This window comes from Bos javanicus, chromosome 9, assembly GCF_032452875.1.
Source record: "Bos javanicus breed banteng chromosome 9, ARS-OSU_banteng_1.0, whole genome shotgun sequence".
Classification (NCBI taxonomy): Eukaryota; Metazoa; Chordata; class Mammalia; order Artiodactyla; family Bovidae; genus Bos; species Bos javanicus.
Genome location: NC_083876.1, coordinates 44,100,817 through 44,113,370, shown reverse-complemented (window position 1 = coordinate 44,113,370; position 12,554 = coordinate 44,100,817).

Here is a 12,554-nt window from a genome sequence, read left to right as displayed (position 1 = left end):
CTCTGATTTAAGCACTAAAGTACATAGCTTTCTTAACCAGTTTCTTTATTGCTTAACATTTTCTTTGAAGAATAAGTGCTGAAAGATACTAATGGCAATGAACAGAGTAAAACATAATAAATTATTCTCTATCTTAAAAAACTCACTTATTCACTTTTCTCAACAAATATTTATTGAGCATCTACTGTGTGTCAGGCACTGTTCTGAGCTCCAGGGACTCAAAAGGAAATATAACAGGTAAGGCTCTGTATGTAGGGAATTTACCATAACAGGAAACCTTCCCTTTCTTGCTACTGTTGTGAAGCAGCTCTTTAGCTGTTGTCAAAAACTTGGATTTAGACATCTGGATGACTAACTGTGTCTATCCTGAACATCTGCAGAAGAAGAAGAATAAAAGGTCCTAGGGGACTCTAAGTGAATTTATGAGAGGTGGGCCTCAAGTTCACTTGGATTGGCTTTCTAGCAAAGATGCAGTGAACAAAATGTTGTGAATTGATCTGATTTTCAGAGAAAAGCTAATGTTATAAAAGAAAGTTATGATTTTTTCACGGGGCTTATTTTAATCAGCTATAAATGATATAGTCATACCTGACAGAGCACAGATCTTTAACCAATATAAATCAATTCAACGGGGCAAATACTTAGATAGCATTTTATTTATTCCCTGCTGAAGAGAAGTGCCATGAGGAAGAGCAGGAGAGATCATAAGAACTAAAGAATAGCTTCAGATGTTACCCAGCACTTAGATGCCCTTGGCCTACATGTGTACCCCGTAACAGCAAGACATTAAGTTAGATCTCCAACTCCAAAAAACTGCCTACAACTTCTATCTTAAATCACACATACTAACCCAACAATACTGCTTCCAAGCTCTGATCTCCTGACCGCCCATCTCGCTCCTTCTATGAGTCTACCCGTGTTACAGAGCCCCTGCCCAAACAGGTAGCCCTTCCCTTGCCCTCAGTTGTTTGTATCTCAGCTTCCTACATGTTTCCTTTCCTGTTATAACCTTAATGCCTGACTCATAGTAAGTAAAGTATTTTTTTGTTGGATGGATGGGTGGATGGATGGATGAGCTTCCCTGAATAATTTCCTGACTTGAGGCTCCTGGACTTTCCTGAAACTACAGCTTCTATGCAGATTCTTAGGGAGAAACCCCTGATAGATTTACCCCCTCGGTAAATTCCTGACAGGAATCAATACAAGTAGATTCCATTGTCAAAAAAAACCCAGAGTTCAAATTCCAGTTCTCCTTCCAGTTCTCTCAAATTCCAGTTTATGAGCTCTACTATTCTGACCAATGACTTTCCATCTCCGGGCCTCAGGGCCTCATATTACACCTGTCTCCTCAGGCTGCTGAGGGTGGCATGTGATGGGTTCCTTAAAGGACCAGATATATGCTGAACTCTCCCTCTCCACCTTCCAATGCAAATTCAAGACAGTTAACCTTGGGGAAGTGGGGAATAATCTCATATAATTAAATTTTACTTAAAAACTCTTCAAGTCAAGAGCTGGGAACAGCAAAGGGAAAGGCTGGGAGGTCCTGAGATAACTCTTGTAGACATTTTCCTGAGAACAGCTGTGCCTAAGGAGGATTTCCAGGGAAACCACTGGAAGAGAGCAGGAGAAAGGGGAATAGAGTCAGTCCTAGAAGGCATTAAGACTTAAAATATGTCAGCAAGCTGTGTCAAGACCAGTGGTCTCCAAAGTGCATAAGATGACCCATGAGGATGTGGAAAGTAAGCATTCAAGTCTCTACTTATAATTTTTTAATCCAAGAAGAAAATCTTTTTTTAATTTTATTTTATTTTTAAACTTTACATAATTGTATTAGTTTTGCCAAATATCAAAATGAATCTGCCACAGGTATACATGTGTTCCCCATCCTGAACCCTCCTCCCTCCTCCCTCCCCATACCATCCCTCTGGGTCGTCCCAGTGCACTAGCCCCAAGCATCCAGTATCGTGCATCGAACCTGGACTGGCATAGCTTTACCAGCATTTACTATACAGGTTGGCACTGGCCTCCTTATCTTATCCATATATCAAGAGGTCAAGGCCTCAGTGACTGCTCAGGAGGGGTCCCAAGTGAGAGGGTTCCCTTGGTGGACAGTGGGACTGGGGCTTTCAATGTTTTGCAGATCCCATGTGCCTGGTTAAGTGGGTTTATAGCTCATCTAGCCCAGTTTTAACTAAACTAACCTCAAAATAGTCAGGCAGCCCAGAAAGTTTACTCTAAAGTAACTGTGGGTTGGAGATAATACTCTTAATATGAGGATCAGCAAATAACAGGAAACTACAAAGCCAACACTTCTACTCCAAGTAAGACCTCTTCACCATCTATATTATGAGATCAAAAACTATAACAGTCTTGTCAGATCTGGCATATTAAATGACACTCCTCTCACTTAAAATATTATTAATAATATTTATCTCAGGAAAAACAAAAATGTCTTTTGTATCATTGAACTATGTGAAGTAAATAAAAAATTATGAATAAAACATTATCACAGTTATAGCTCATCCCTTTAAAAGTTACATATCATATATGCTTTATAATATATATATATATCTTGATATAGCAAAACATGCATATATTTTATCCATAAAAAAGTAGGCATACACTAGAAGCACATGCTCCTAATTTTTTCCTGACAGGAATTTCCCCTGATAACTTGAGAGACTCTGCCCTTGAGAGCAGTTTGTACATGTACACACTGCAGGAAATCACCTGGCTACAATGAGCAGAGCCCTGCAAGAGTGAATCAATGTGAGCCAAGCCCTGTCTGGGTTCCTGGAGACCACCAACAGTCAGGCCATGGGACAGGAGCCATGCTGGCAGGCTCCCCAGAGCAATCACATGGTCAGCAACCAGGAGGGGGAGCAGGCAGGCTGACCAGCCCAGGTGAAGACCCACTAGAATTAGTGGACATTTATAGCTTTGTTTATACCCCTTACTTATGGAAAATATTTTCAGGAGGAAGTTAAAAGAAAAAATGGAATCTGGATTCTTGAGCAGGAAGGGGCGAACTTTCAATTGTAGCAAGCAGTCTGGGAGAATGCAACAAGATGGGATTTGGAGATAAGAATACCCAAGGGGCAGTCAGATAAGATGACTCAGCCAAGAGTGTTTTGAAGAATGAAATGAACTCTTATTCTAGCAAGCAGAAACGGGGAAGGAAGCTCCTTTGATGCCAGGATTCTCATTTTGAGACATAACAATAATGACATACTTCACAATGGCAGAAAGAAGTGCAGGAAAGAGGAGAGGTGGTGCTCAGGATTTAGCCTAGTTAGAGAGGGGGGAAGCTGGTGGGCTGCCGTCTACGGGGTCGCACCGAGTCAGACACGACTGAAGCGACTTAGCAGCAGCAGCAGCAGGGACTAAGAAACTAGCATGCACCATTTTGGCATTTCCAAGTAAGTTTTGAAAATATAAAAATATTCTAAAATGGATGATGGAGGAGTAGAGAAAGCTTCCCTCTTCCCTGAGGAAGAGCCTATCTATCAGTTACAAGAGGCTCACCCTCAATATCAAGGGTTTTCCTTCTCACTTGCAGAGTCTTAATGAAAACTGCAGCTTTCCAGGTCAGCTCCCTTCTAACTTGTGACTCAGGAATCAGGCTGCTTTCATCTTGTGGCTCCATAATTTTAACCCATGGTTTCCAGGCCAGCTTGGCAAGGGAAAATTGGAGCTTAAAGGTTGCAGGGGCCTCCCACTGCCTCTGCCTAGAAATGGCACGTTATCATTTCTGCTCATGGTCCATTGGTCAGAAGTAGTTGGGAAACATTGTCTCCCATGGGCCCAAGAAAAACAGGATACTGGTGAGCATCCAGATGACCTAAAAGAGTATATGAGCACTCACTTTGAACTACATTATGAATTCGCTGGAGAATCCGTGAAGAATTTAGAAAATGTGACTAAGAGCATGAAATAAACAACCTATGTATTCTCAGGAATACTTTGCTAGAAGGTCTTTGTTCTCCATCAAAGGTACCTAAATTCCCCCTTTAATATCCTAGGGCAGAGCTGCATACTTGGGCAGGTAATCTTCTGTGTAAATCATCAGTAGTAGTTACCGACTTCTCCCTGGTTCAAGAGAAATTTCAGTTTTTACTTAAAGGTTGGTACGGGGTTTCCAGTAATTACTTTTTCGTCTCCAAATAACTTGTTAATAATTTTGCTTGGAATCAGGGGCTGAATCAGTTCCCTGAGTGAGGATTCTCTGTCACCTCATCATTTCTTGGATCTTTACCATTCTGTTCCATGAATTTCCTGTTTCCTTTCCGCAGTGACTGTTTCTATCCCCAGAGACTCCCTGTGTTCACCGACAACAATTTTGTTGTTATTGTTGTCGTTTAGTCACTCAGTGATGTCAGACTCTCTGTCACCCATGGACTATGGCCTGCCCGGCTCCTCTGTCCATGGGATTTTCCAGGCAAGAAAGCTGAAGTGGGTTGCCAATTCCTCCTCCAGGGGATCTTCCCAACCCAAGAATCAAACCCACGTCCTGCAGTGCGGAGGACTTTTTTTTTTTTTTTTACCACTGGGCCACCACTTTAATCTTGACTGAAAACCTGCAGGATCCACTGGAACATAGGTCAAGCTGGCATGTTAAAGGCAGGAACAGAATGGCTTGGGTCACCTGCCACGGAAAAGAGGAGCGATACTGGTGACACACAGAGCTCCCATCTGGATTTCCCCACAGTGGCCTGTTTCTTAAGAATGTAGGGAGAAAATACCCTAGGAAAACTAAAGTTTTTCTTCATTGCTCATTCTTATGCTTGATTTGAGCCATTACAAGGGAAAGGCAGAGAAATGACCCAAATCCTGATTTCACAGGACTGTCCAAACCATCAGTGATTCCAGAGCCTGGATACCCTGAGGATTGGGATACCCCAATCCACATACAGGGAAACGCAGAGGCAGTTTGAGGAGTTACAATGCTCATGTACAATATGGTGCTTATCAAATGATTCCTAGAAATGCCCAATCCTTTGAGGAAAGTCCAACACTTGAAATCCTGACCTTGGGGAGCAGGGGGCGTCATCTTCCACTTTAGCCACAAGCACTTCATTTTCCTTATCTATGAATTAGAGATTTTAAAAAATAGTAATATCCAGTTCAAACAGTGGTTGCAAAGATTCAGTGAGATAATGCCTAAAGCAACAGTTCAGGGCTCAATCACTTTAATTTCCTAGTAGAATCAGTTCAGATGGTGAATACTCCTGAGCTGCAGGGTGCAATATAGGATTAAGTAGAAGACAGGAGACTTTTCCATTCTTATCTTTGTTCCTCTCTCTCTTTCTCAGCTCAGACCAACTTTTCTTCCTTACCAATTCCTCTTAAATTTCATCATTTCATGAGATTAGCAAGAGAACTCTACTGTTTCAAGATTTAGAGAAGCAAATGGAAAAATGGAATGAATAAAACTGAATTCAACCTAAACAAGAAGAGTCAGGAATTTTACAAGCCAACCCTAATAGAGTGCTTTCTCCTTCCATACTGCAATCTTGCCCCTCTTATAAAGTGGCCCCTATTATGGCATATTATGGACAGTTTTGAAGTACAGGTAAAATGGGATGCAGAGACTATAATCATGTCCACACGTGTCCTGAAGCCACTGTTTGACCTAGCCTCTTCAGAGGAAATATATATATATATATATATATATATATATATATATATACATATAGCATCAAACTAAAAGTGCCAGGACCTAGACCTTTAATTATACAGCTTCTCTGGATAAAGGAGGCCACCACTAACTTTATATTGTCTGACTATTGCCTGCACAAGTACAATTTGCAAGAGAATGGAGCAATCCCGAATTGGGCCATAAGGATCAAGGTCTGTGCCATTTAGTGCCCCCATCTAGGTAAACCAAGACATGAATAACCTTATTTCCATCCTGTGAAACTGTAATAGTAATGATGAAGTAAACTTTCAGTGATGCAGATTGTAGGTTCTCTGGAAGATAGTCTATTAACTAATAATCCACTCTGGTTACTCCACTCTGAAAACTTATTAGCTATTGATCCAAAGGAGAAGCTTACTCAGGGAGCACAATTCAATCAGAAATTTCTAGCAAGAATTAATTGTATAATAATACCCTCAATTATTGTTTTGTATATGTTTATGAAGCTTTGGCACCATGAAAAGAAGTCGTGACTCTTGACGGAGTGATGACCTAGCCTATAACCCAATGGCACAATACTTGTTATGATGTTTTATAATCATTTATTTCTTATGATAAAAGTAATCACTTTAAAGGTAATCCTGGTTTACTGCAGAAACTTTGGGGAATATGATAAGGAGACTGAGAACTCATAATCCCACTTCTCAAACAATCACTGTTCACATTTCGGTTTTCCTTCATTCGTGCACACTGAATAGCTGAAACCATTCATATATCTTTGTATACTGCTTTTTAGACTTAATATTATATATACAGCACTAACAGTCATTAAAAATCATCTGCTATGATCATTTTTACAGCTTCATTCCTTTGCATTGAAGACCATGCTACTATTAGCATGGAAGTCTACTGCTACTTATTCATTCTCTTAAAGTTAAGACATGTAGGGTGTTCCAAGTTTTCAGTTCTTAAGCAATTGTGTGTTGAACATCTTCATGCATACATTCCTATCAGCATTTTAAACTATTCCTTAAAACACACTTCCAGACATCAAATTATTGAGGCAGAATATATCAACACCTTATAAATAAGTGTTTGTTTCTAACACATAGCATACATACAGCATCACACTTATCTTTCTAAGGTGGGACAAAGCAGATGAGATTTAGGGAGAGGAGTAGGGAATGGTGAGGAGGCAAATAGGAACCCCAATCTCTAGTTATTCTATGAAGCATTCTGGTGTCTGCACCACCTAGTGAAACAGTATCCATTTCCCTAGTTCCTGATGTGTAGCATGTTTTGACAGAAGGACAGAAGGGAAAAAAGCAAGCTTCCTCTTCCCAGATAGAGAAGAGCCACTAGGCCAAAAACCATGGCAGGGGCAAGTGGGTCTTCTACCTATGGGCCTCTGTGGCATCCAGAGAAGCCCTCCTATTCTCAGTCCCTCTGCTGCTGGAGAAGGGAAGGTACTCCTGGTTTACAATGCCCATGACACCTGCCAAAGGACATCCATGCAGCTTCCACCTCTGTCCACAGAACTCCCAGGCTTTTGTATTTAATGCAAGAGGAAGAAATCAAGCAACCATTTGTAAATGTTTGGGGAAGTCTTGTGCAAGTTTGGTGGGTATGTCCAGCCAGCAGAGAGGCAGCAGTCGCCTCCACTGGGATCCCCTACACTCACCCTTTAGGTGAGGAAACACCTCATTCACACCTTTCATTTCTCAATTTGTTCTTTGATTTGAAATATATTTATTGGGTCCTATCTACCACCAGGCGATAGTTTGGCAAAAAGGACTCAACAGTAAATGTGATATCTGCCCCACCCGCACAAAGCCTTTGGTTTAAGAAGCAATTCAAGAAGCCACAACAACATAGAAAGACAGCCTGGGGTCACGGAGGCTTCTTGTTGCGGGGGTCGGGGAGATGGGGGGCAGGCTAAGCAAGGGCCATAGAGTGACCCCAGGACACAAGTGCCCCAGGCAGCAGGAAGAAGGAGCCACACGGTGCTGCCACTCCATCCACTAGGTGCTGGGGGTTTTCTCAGTAACCTTACCTTCAGGGGCTCAACACATATATATTCAGTTCAGTCGCTCAGTCGTGTGTGACTCTTTGGACTCAAAGAGTCAGACCTTGTGACTGTTGGACTGCGACCTCATGGACTGCATGCCAGGCTCTCCTGTCCTTCACCAACTCCCAGAGATTGCTTAAACTCATGTCCATTGAGTCGGTGATGCCATCCAACCATCTCATCCTCTGTCGTCCCCTTCTCCTCCTGCCTTAAATCTTGCCCAGCATCAGGGTCTTTTTCCAATGAGTTGGTTCTTCGAATCAGGCGGCCAGAGTATTGTAGCTTCAGCTTCAGCATCAGTCCTTCCAATAAATATTCAGGACTAATTATTTCCTTTAGGATTGACTGGTTTGATCTCCTTGCAGTCCAAGGGGCTCTCAAGAGTCTCAAGAATATATATATGCATATATATTCCTATGTCTAAATACATGTGTTCTAGATAATATCAACAGACACAGATGTAATAGTAACCTCTAGGCTTACAGAAAAATCTTTGACTGTTACTATCCCCCTCTGAATTTGGCCGAAGCCCAATATTTGAACTGCGTTAAATAAATAGTCAAGGTTAGGGTAGAGGGAAGCAGCTGCATTCATAACTCTGGCCCACAACAGAGAGGATGCACGTCCCTATTTAATTCCTTCAAGGCAGAATGGCAAATCCCATTGTTTGTGAGCACTGAGTCCATTCATGGGCAAAGATGAATATGGAACGCAGGAAATGATGCTGAGAATTAAATGGCTGTTGCACAGTAGCCACAGGCAAAGCCCTCCACAATCAGTAGAGATATATCCCCCCACCGAAGAAGGTTCAATCAAGGGTAAAGCATGGTATGATTATGTACCTTCAGTAATCGACTTAACCTCTCCTGAGACTGCAGAATCTTCCTCCTTTGTGTCTTCCTTTCCATCCCTCTAACTGAACTGCATTAATGGATGTCAGAACAGTCCTTGCATTTTTTTTTCCTATCAGATCTGTTAAGATGGGACAAAGGTTCCTGTTGTTAATTGCGGGGAATCTCCCACTCTTTGTTTTAAGGAAAGTTTAAACAAAATGATCACCCACTCTGAGGCTTTAAACAAAGTTCAAACAGAACAAAGTTCTCTTGCCAAGGTTTAAGGCAAATTTCCTCCGTCCAGATGGCTTCCTCAGGCAGGCCAACGTAAGAACCAAGACACTCAACTCTGCTGGCTTTTAATGCGGCTCCTTGATTGTTGCTAACGATCCCCAGCTGTTTGCCTTTACTGGCTCCTTCGCCTCTACTCTGCTGGCCACATCTGAGGGGAAAGGGACATGCTTTGCCCCCAGAGCAACACAGGTGGGCTCGTAAGTGCTGGGACCATGTACAGGGACAGGGTTAGAAAATTCGTTTCCACAAAAACCTTTAAAAAAAAACTCAAGGACCATTTTTGATATTAGGTAAATAAACCTGATGATGGGAAATGCCACTAACTAAAGTAAACGAGCCAAGAAGCCAGAATGTGGCCATTATCCTGGGCAGGCCACTTGCCCTACTGAATGGTCCACACATTGATCTGGGCAGCAGCCTGGACTGTGGTGGTGGACATGAGTATTCTGAGACTGTTTTAGAGACATGTGCCCACCCTCACCGCTCTCCTCCCCAGCTGTGCATTTTACGCAAGCCCATCACCTCTAAGACACATTCACCTTGGATCTGCACCAGATAGAGGGGGGATCATATCCATGTCCTGTATTGATTTAGTGCTTATTGTGTATGTCCTACAGATTTCTGTTAGCAAGTGTACTCTGAAGTCTTCATACATAAGCCTGCCTGGGGGTCCATTGGATTCAGACATTAAAAAGTGTTTCCTGATGACATCACCACATAGGGTGCACACGTTTTCATCCTCAAATCCATTTTGTCTATGTTTGTCTAAATTCCTTTTCTATGCTCTATATCCTTTCTTCCCCAGATCCTATTTCTAAAGGGAAGCAAGCTTATTATCTTTAGCCTAAAATACAAATATAAGAGGCTGACATAGCAGGATTCTTATTTATTTGCTTATTTTTTGATACTATCAAGTTTTCTTTTTTAAATTCCAATGTTGGAAAAGAAGTTTGAGCTCCTGGTTCCTAGTAAACTCAGGGCATGAGGCTCACAAGCGGCACAGAATGGTCTAGTGCAGAAGGCTGCAGACTTTTCATGCAGACATGGATTGAGATTCTGTTCCTTTGATTGTTTATCCTCTGATCCTAGCCATACCTGGAGGCATATCTGAGCCTTTGCCTTATTCACCCGTGAAACTGGAGGATATGTGCTGCTTTCAGGTTCATTGAGGGCATTAGGGATAAAATATGTAAAGCTTCTAGCCCAGTGCCACATCATGGGCACTGTGGGAACTATGACTAGATGTCACAAAGTCTTTACCTTTAGTCACAATGTGAGCCAATTTCTTCCCCTGAGTGGCCATTTTGTCCACACGGACATGATATGGAAAAGAGCAAATGGCTTGGTTAGAAAGCAGTTGGAGAAGGCAATGGCAACCCTGAACACGACTGAAGTGACTTAGCAGCAGCAGCAGCAGCAGCAAGCAAATGGCCAGTAGAGGCAAAGTGGCTGGTGCTCACACAGTGACCCTGGGGAAGTGGCACACCCAGAGTCTCTCCAACACCCTTCTCCAGTTCTCTATGCCTTAGGACAGGCCACTAGACCTCAACTCCACACCTATTTCTGATTACAATTAAACTATCAAGCTAGTATAGCCAGGCTGGCAAAGGTAGAACAATACCTTTCAAACTTGACCAAAGATTAGACCACTGACTCGTATACTTGGTGCCTAGAATATACCTAGCAATAGGGAAGGCACACAAATACCACCCTGCCCAGAAAAAGTGACCCTCAGATGAGGCTTCCTAATACAGACCTCAATTTTGCATTGACCTTTGCTCACTGCAAATTATGTAAAGACGTGATGTAAAGACTTGACTGTCTCCCCACTTGTTGGTATATCCTGTCTGTCCTATACGTGTCCTAGAGAGACAGCAATTAGAAGCAGGATCCAAATGCTGTCCAGAATCTTCAACAGTTACAGATTATAAAGAGGCTTTTTGACAAAAGTGAGAGCAACAGGGAAGCAGGAAGCTTTACTTTCTCACGTTAAAACATGAGATAAGCTCTTTACAGCCTCCTCATCAATGACCTATTGATGAAATATGTCTCAAAACATTAGAGGCAAGCCTAAAGAAGTATGCCTTCCTGCCAGAAGGACTACTGGGCAGTCATTGCCACAGCGCTTTCAGGCCAAAAGAGAAAATCAGGCAAAGTCAGCTTAAAAGCAACTTATTCTTTATACAACACACAATCTCCTATATACATGGCCACTAGCAAACACATTATGGATTTCACGAGTTTATATCTTTCAGACTTTCTTCAAATTTTCAACCTGACTTGTCTTTAAACTTTAAAGAGGATTATGACAAATCAATGCACATGTGTGTGCCCCTCTTCGATGGCAAAGCAGAATTATCACTGGTTCCTTTTCCTAATTCAGAACGTCCCTCTTCAGGGGATCCAGAGGTTTCATGCATCTGTTGAACCCCAAGAAATCTGCATTCTATTCCAAAGAACAACAACATGGTATTAAGTTTTTGTGAATATAAATAAAACATTATGTAATGATGAACCAACAATAGTAGTAAGTCCTGTAACACAAAATAAAACAACAGCAGCTGCAGCCTGGAACAGGTGGTGAGGAGCCATACCCAGAAATCAGAAACAGCCTTTGTGCTGAATCAAGGCCTAAGAACCAACCCCCTCCTTCCATCTCTGTGGCTTGGCCAGAAGGAAGTCTGCCCTTCTGAACAACAACAAACACAAAACCAAAGAGAGATGGTGCTATGAAGCATCATTTGATCCATTTTCCTTTCCAGCTTGGCCAGCTGCACTGGATGGCATCCTCACAGGACCAGCTTCTTTGCAGGTTCTGGCACCATCAGTGACTCCAGCCACTGCCTCAGCTCACATAGACCTAAACATGCACACGTCCTTAGCTGAGCTATTTCCAAAGATCTGGCTTGGCCTGATGTTTCCAGGCCAAGCTCTGGTGTCCATGTACCAAGGCCAGCAGGACATGGTGGGAAGTCTACAGGGTGATGTCTCTGGGAGAGGGGCATCCAATATCACAGACCAGGAGATCATAGCAATGGTCTTAAGGGAATAATGTTAAGCTTATCTTCGGACAGTTATGTTGTTAGGGAAAGAGCTTCTTTAGGTCAAATGCAGCAAATCAGATCAATTTTTCTTGGAAAATGTTGAAGAGAAGATAGGTTCTCCTCTGTAGACCTTAAGCTCTGTCCAGTACAATGCAGTTTCAAGAGTATTACTTTCTTTTCATTTGACCTATTTTTTAAAATCTTCAAAGACTTCCCCAGTGGCCCAGTAATTAAGAGTCCACCTTGCAATTCAGGGGACGCAGGTTCAGTCCCTGATCGAGGAACTATGATCCTACATGCCATGGGGCAACTAAATTTGGCACACCTAGAGTAAGCTCTGGAGAAGGCAATGGCACCCCACTCCAGTACTCTTGCCTGGAAAGTCCCATGGACAGAGGAGCCTGGTGGGCTGCAGTCCATGGGGTCGCTAAGAGTCAGACACGACTGAGCAACTTCACTTTCACTTTTCACTTTCATGTATTAGAGAAGGAAGTGGCAACCCACTCCAGTGTTCTTGCCTGGAGAATCCCAGGGATGGGGGAGCCTGTTGGGCTGCTGTCTATGGGGTCGCACAGAGTCGGACACGACTGAAGCGACTTAGCAGCAGCAGCAGCAGGAGCAGAGTAAGCTCGAATGCCACAAGGAAGACCCAGTGTAACCAAAGTTTTAAAAATTAA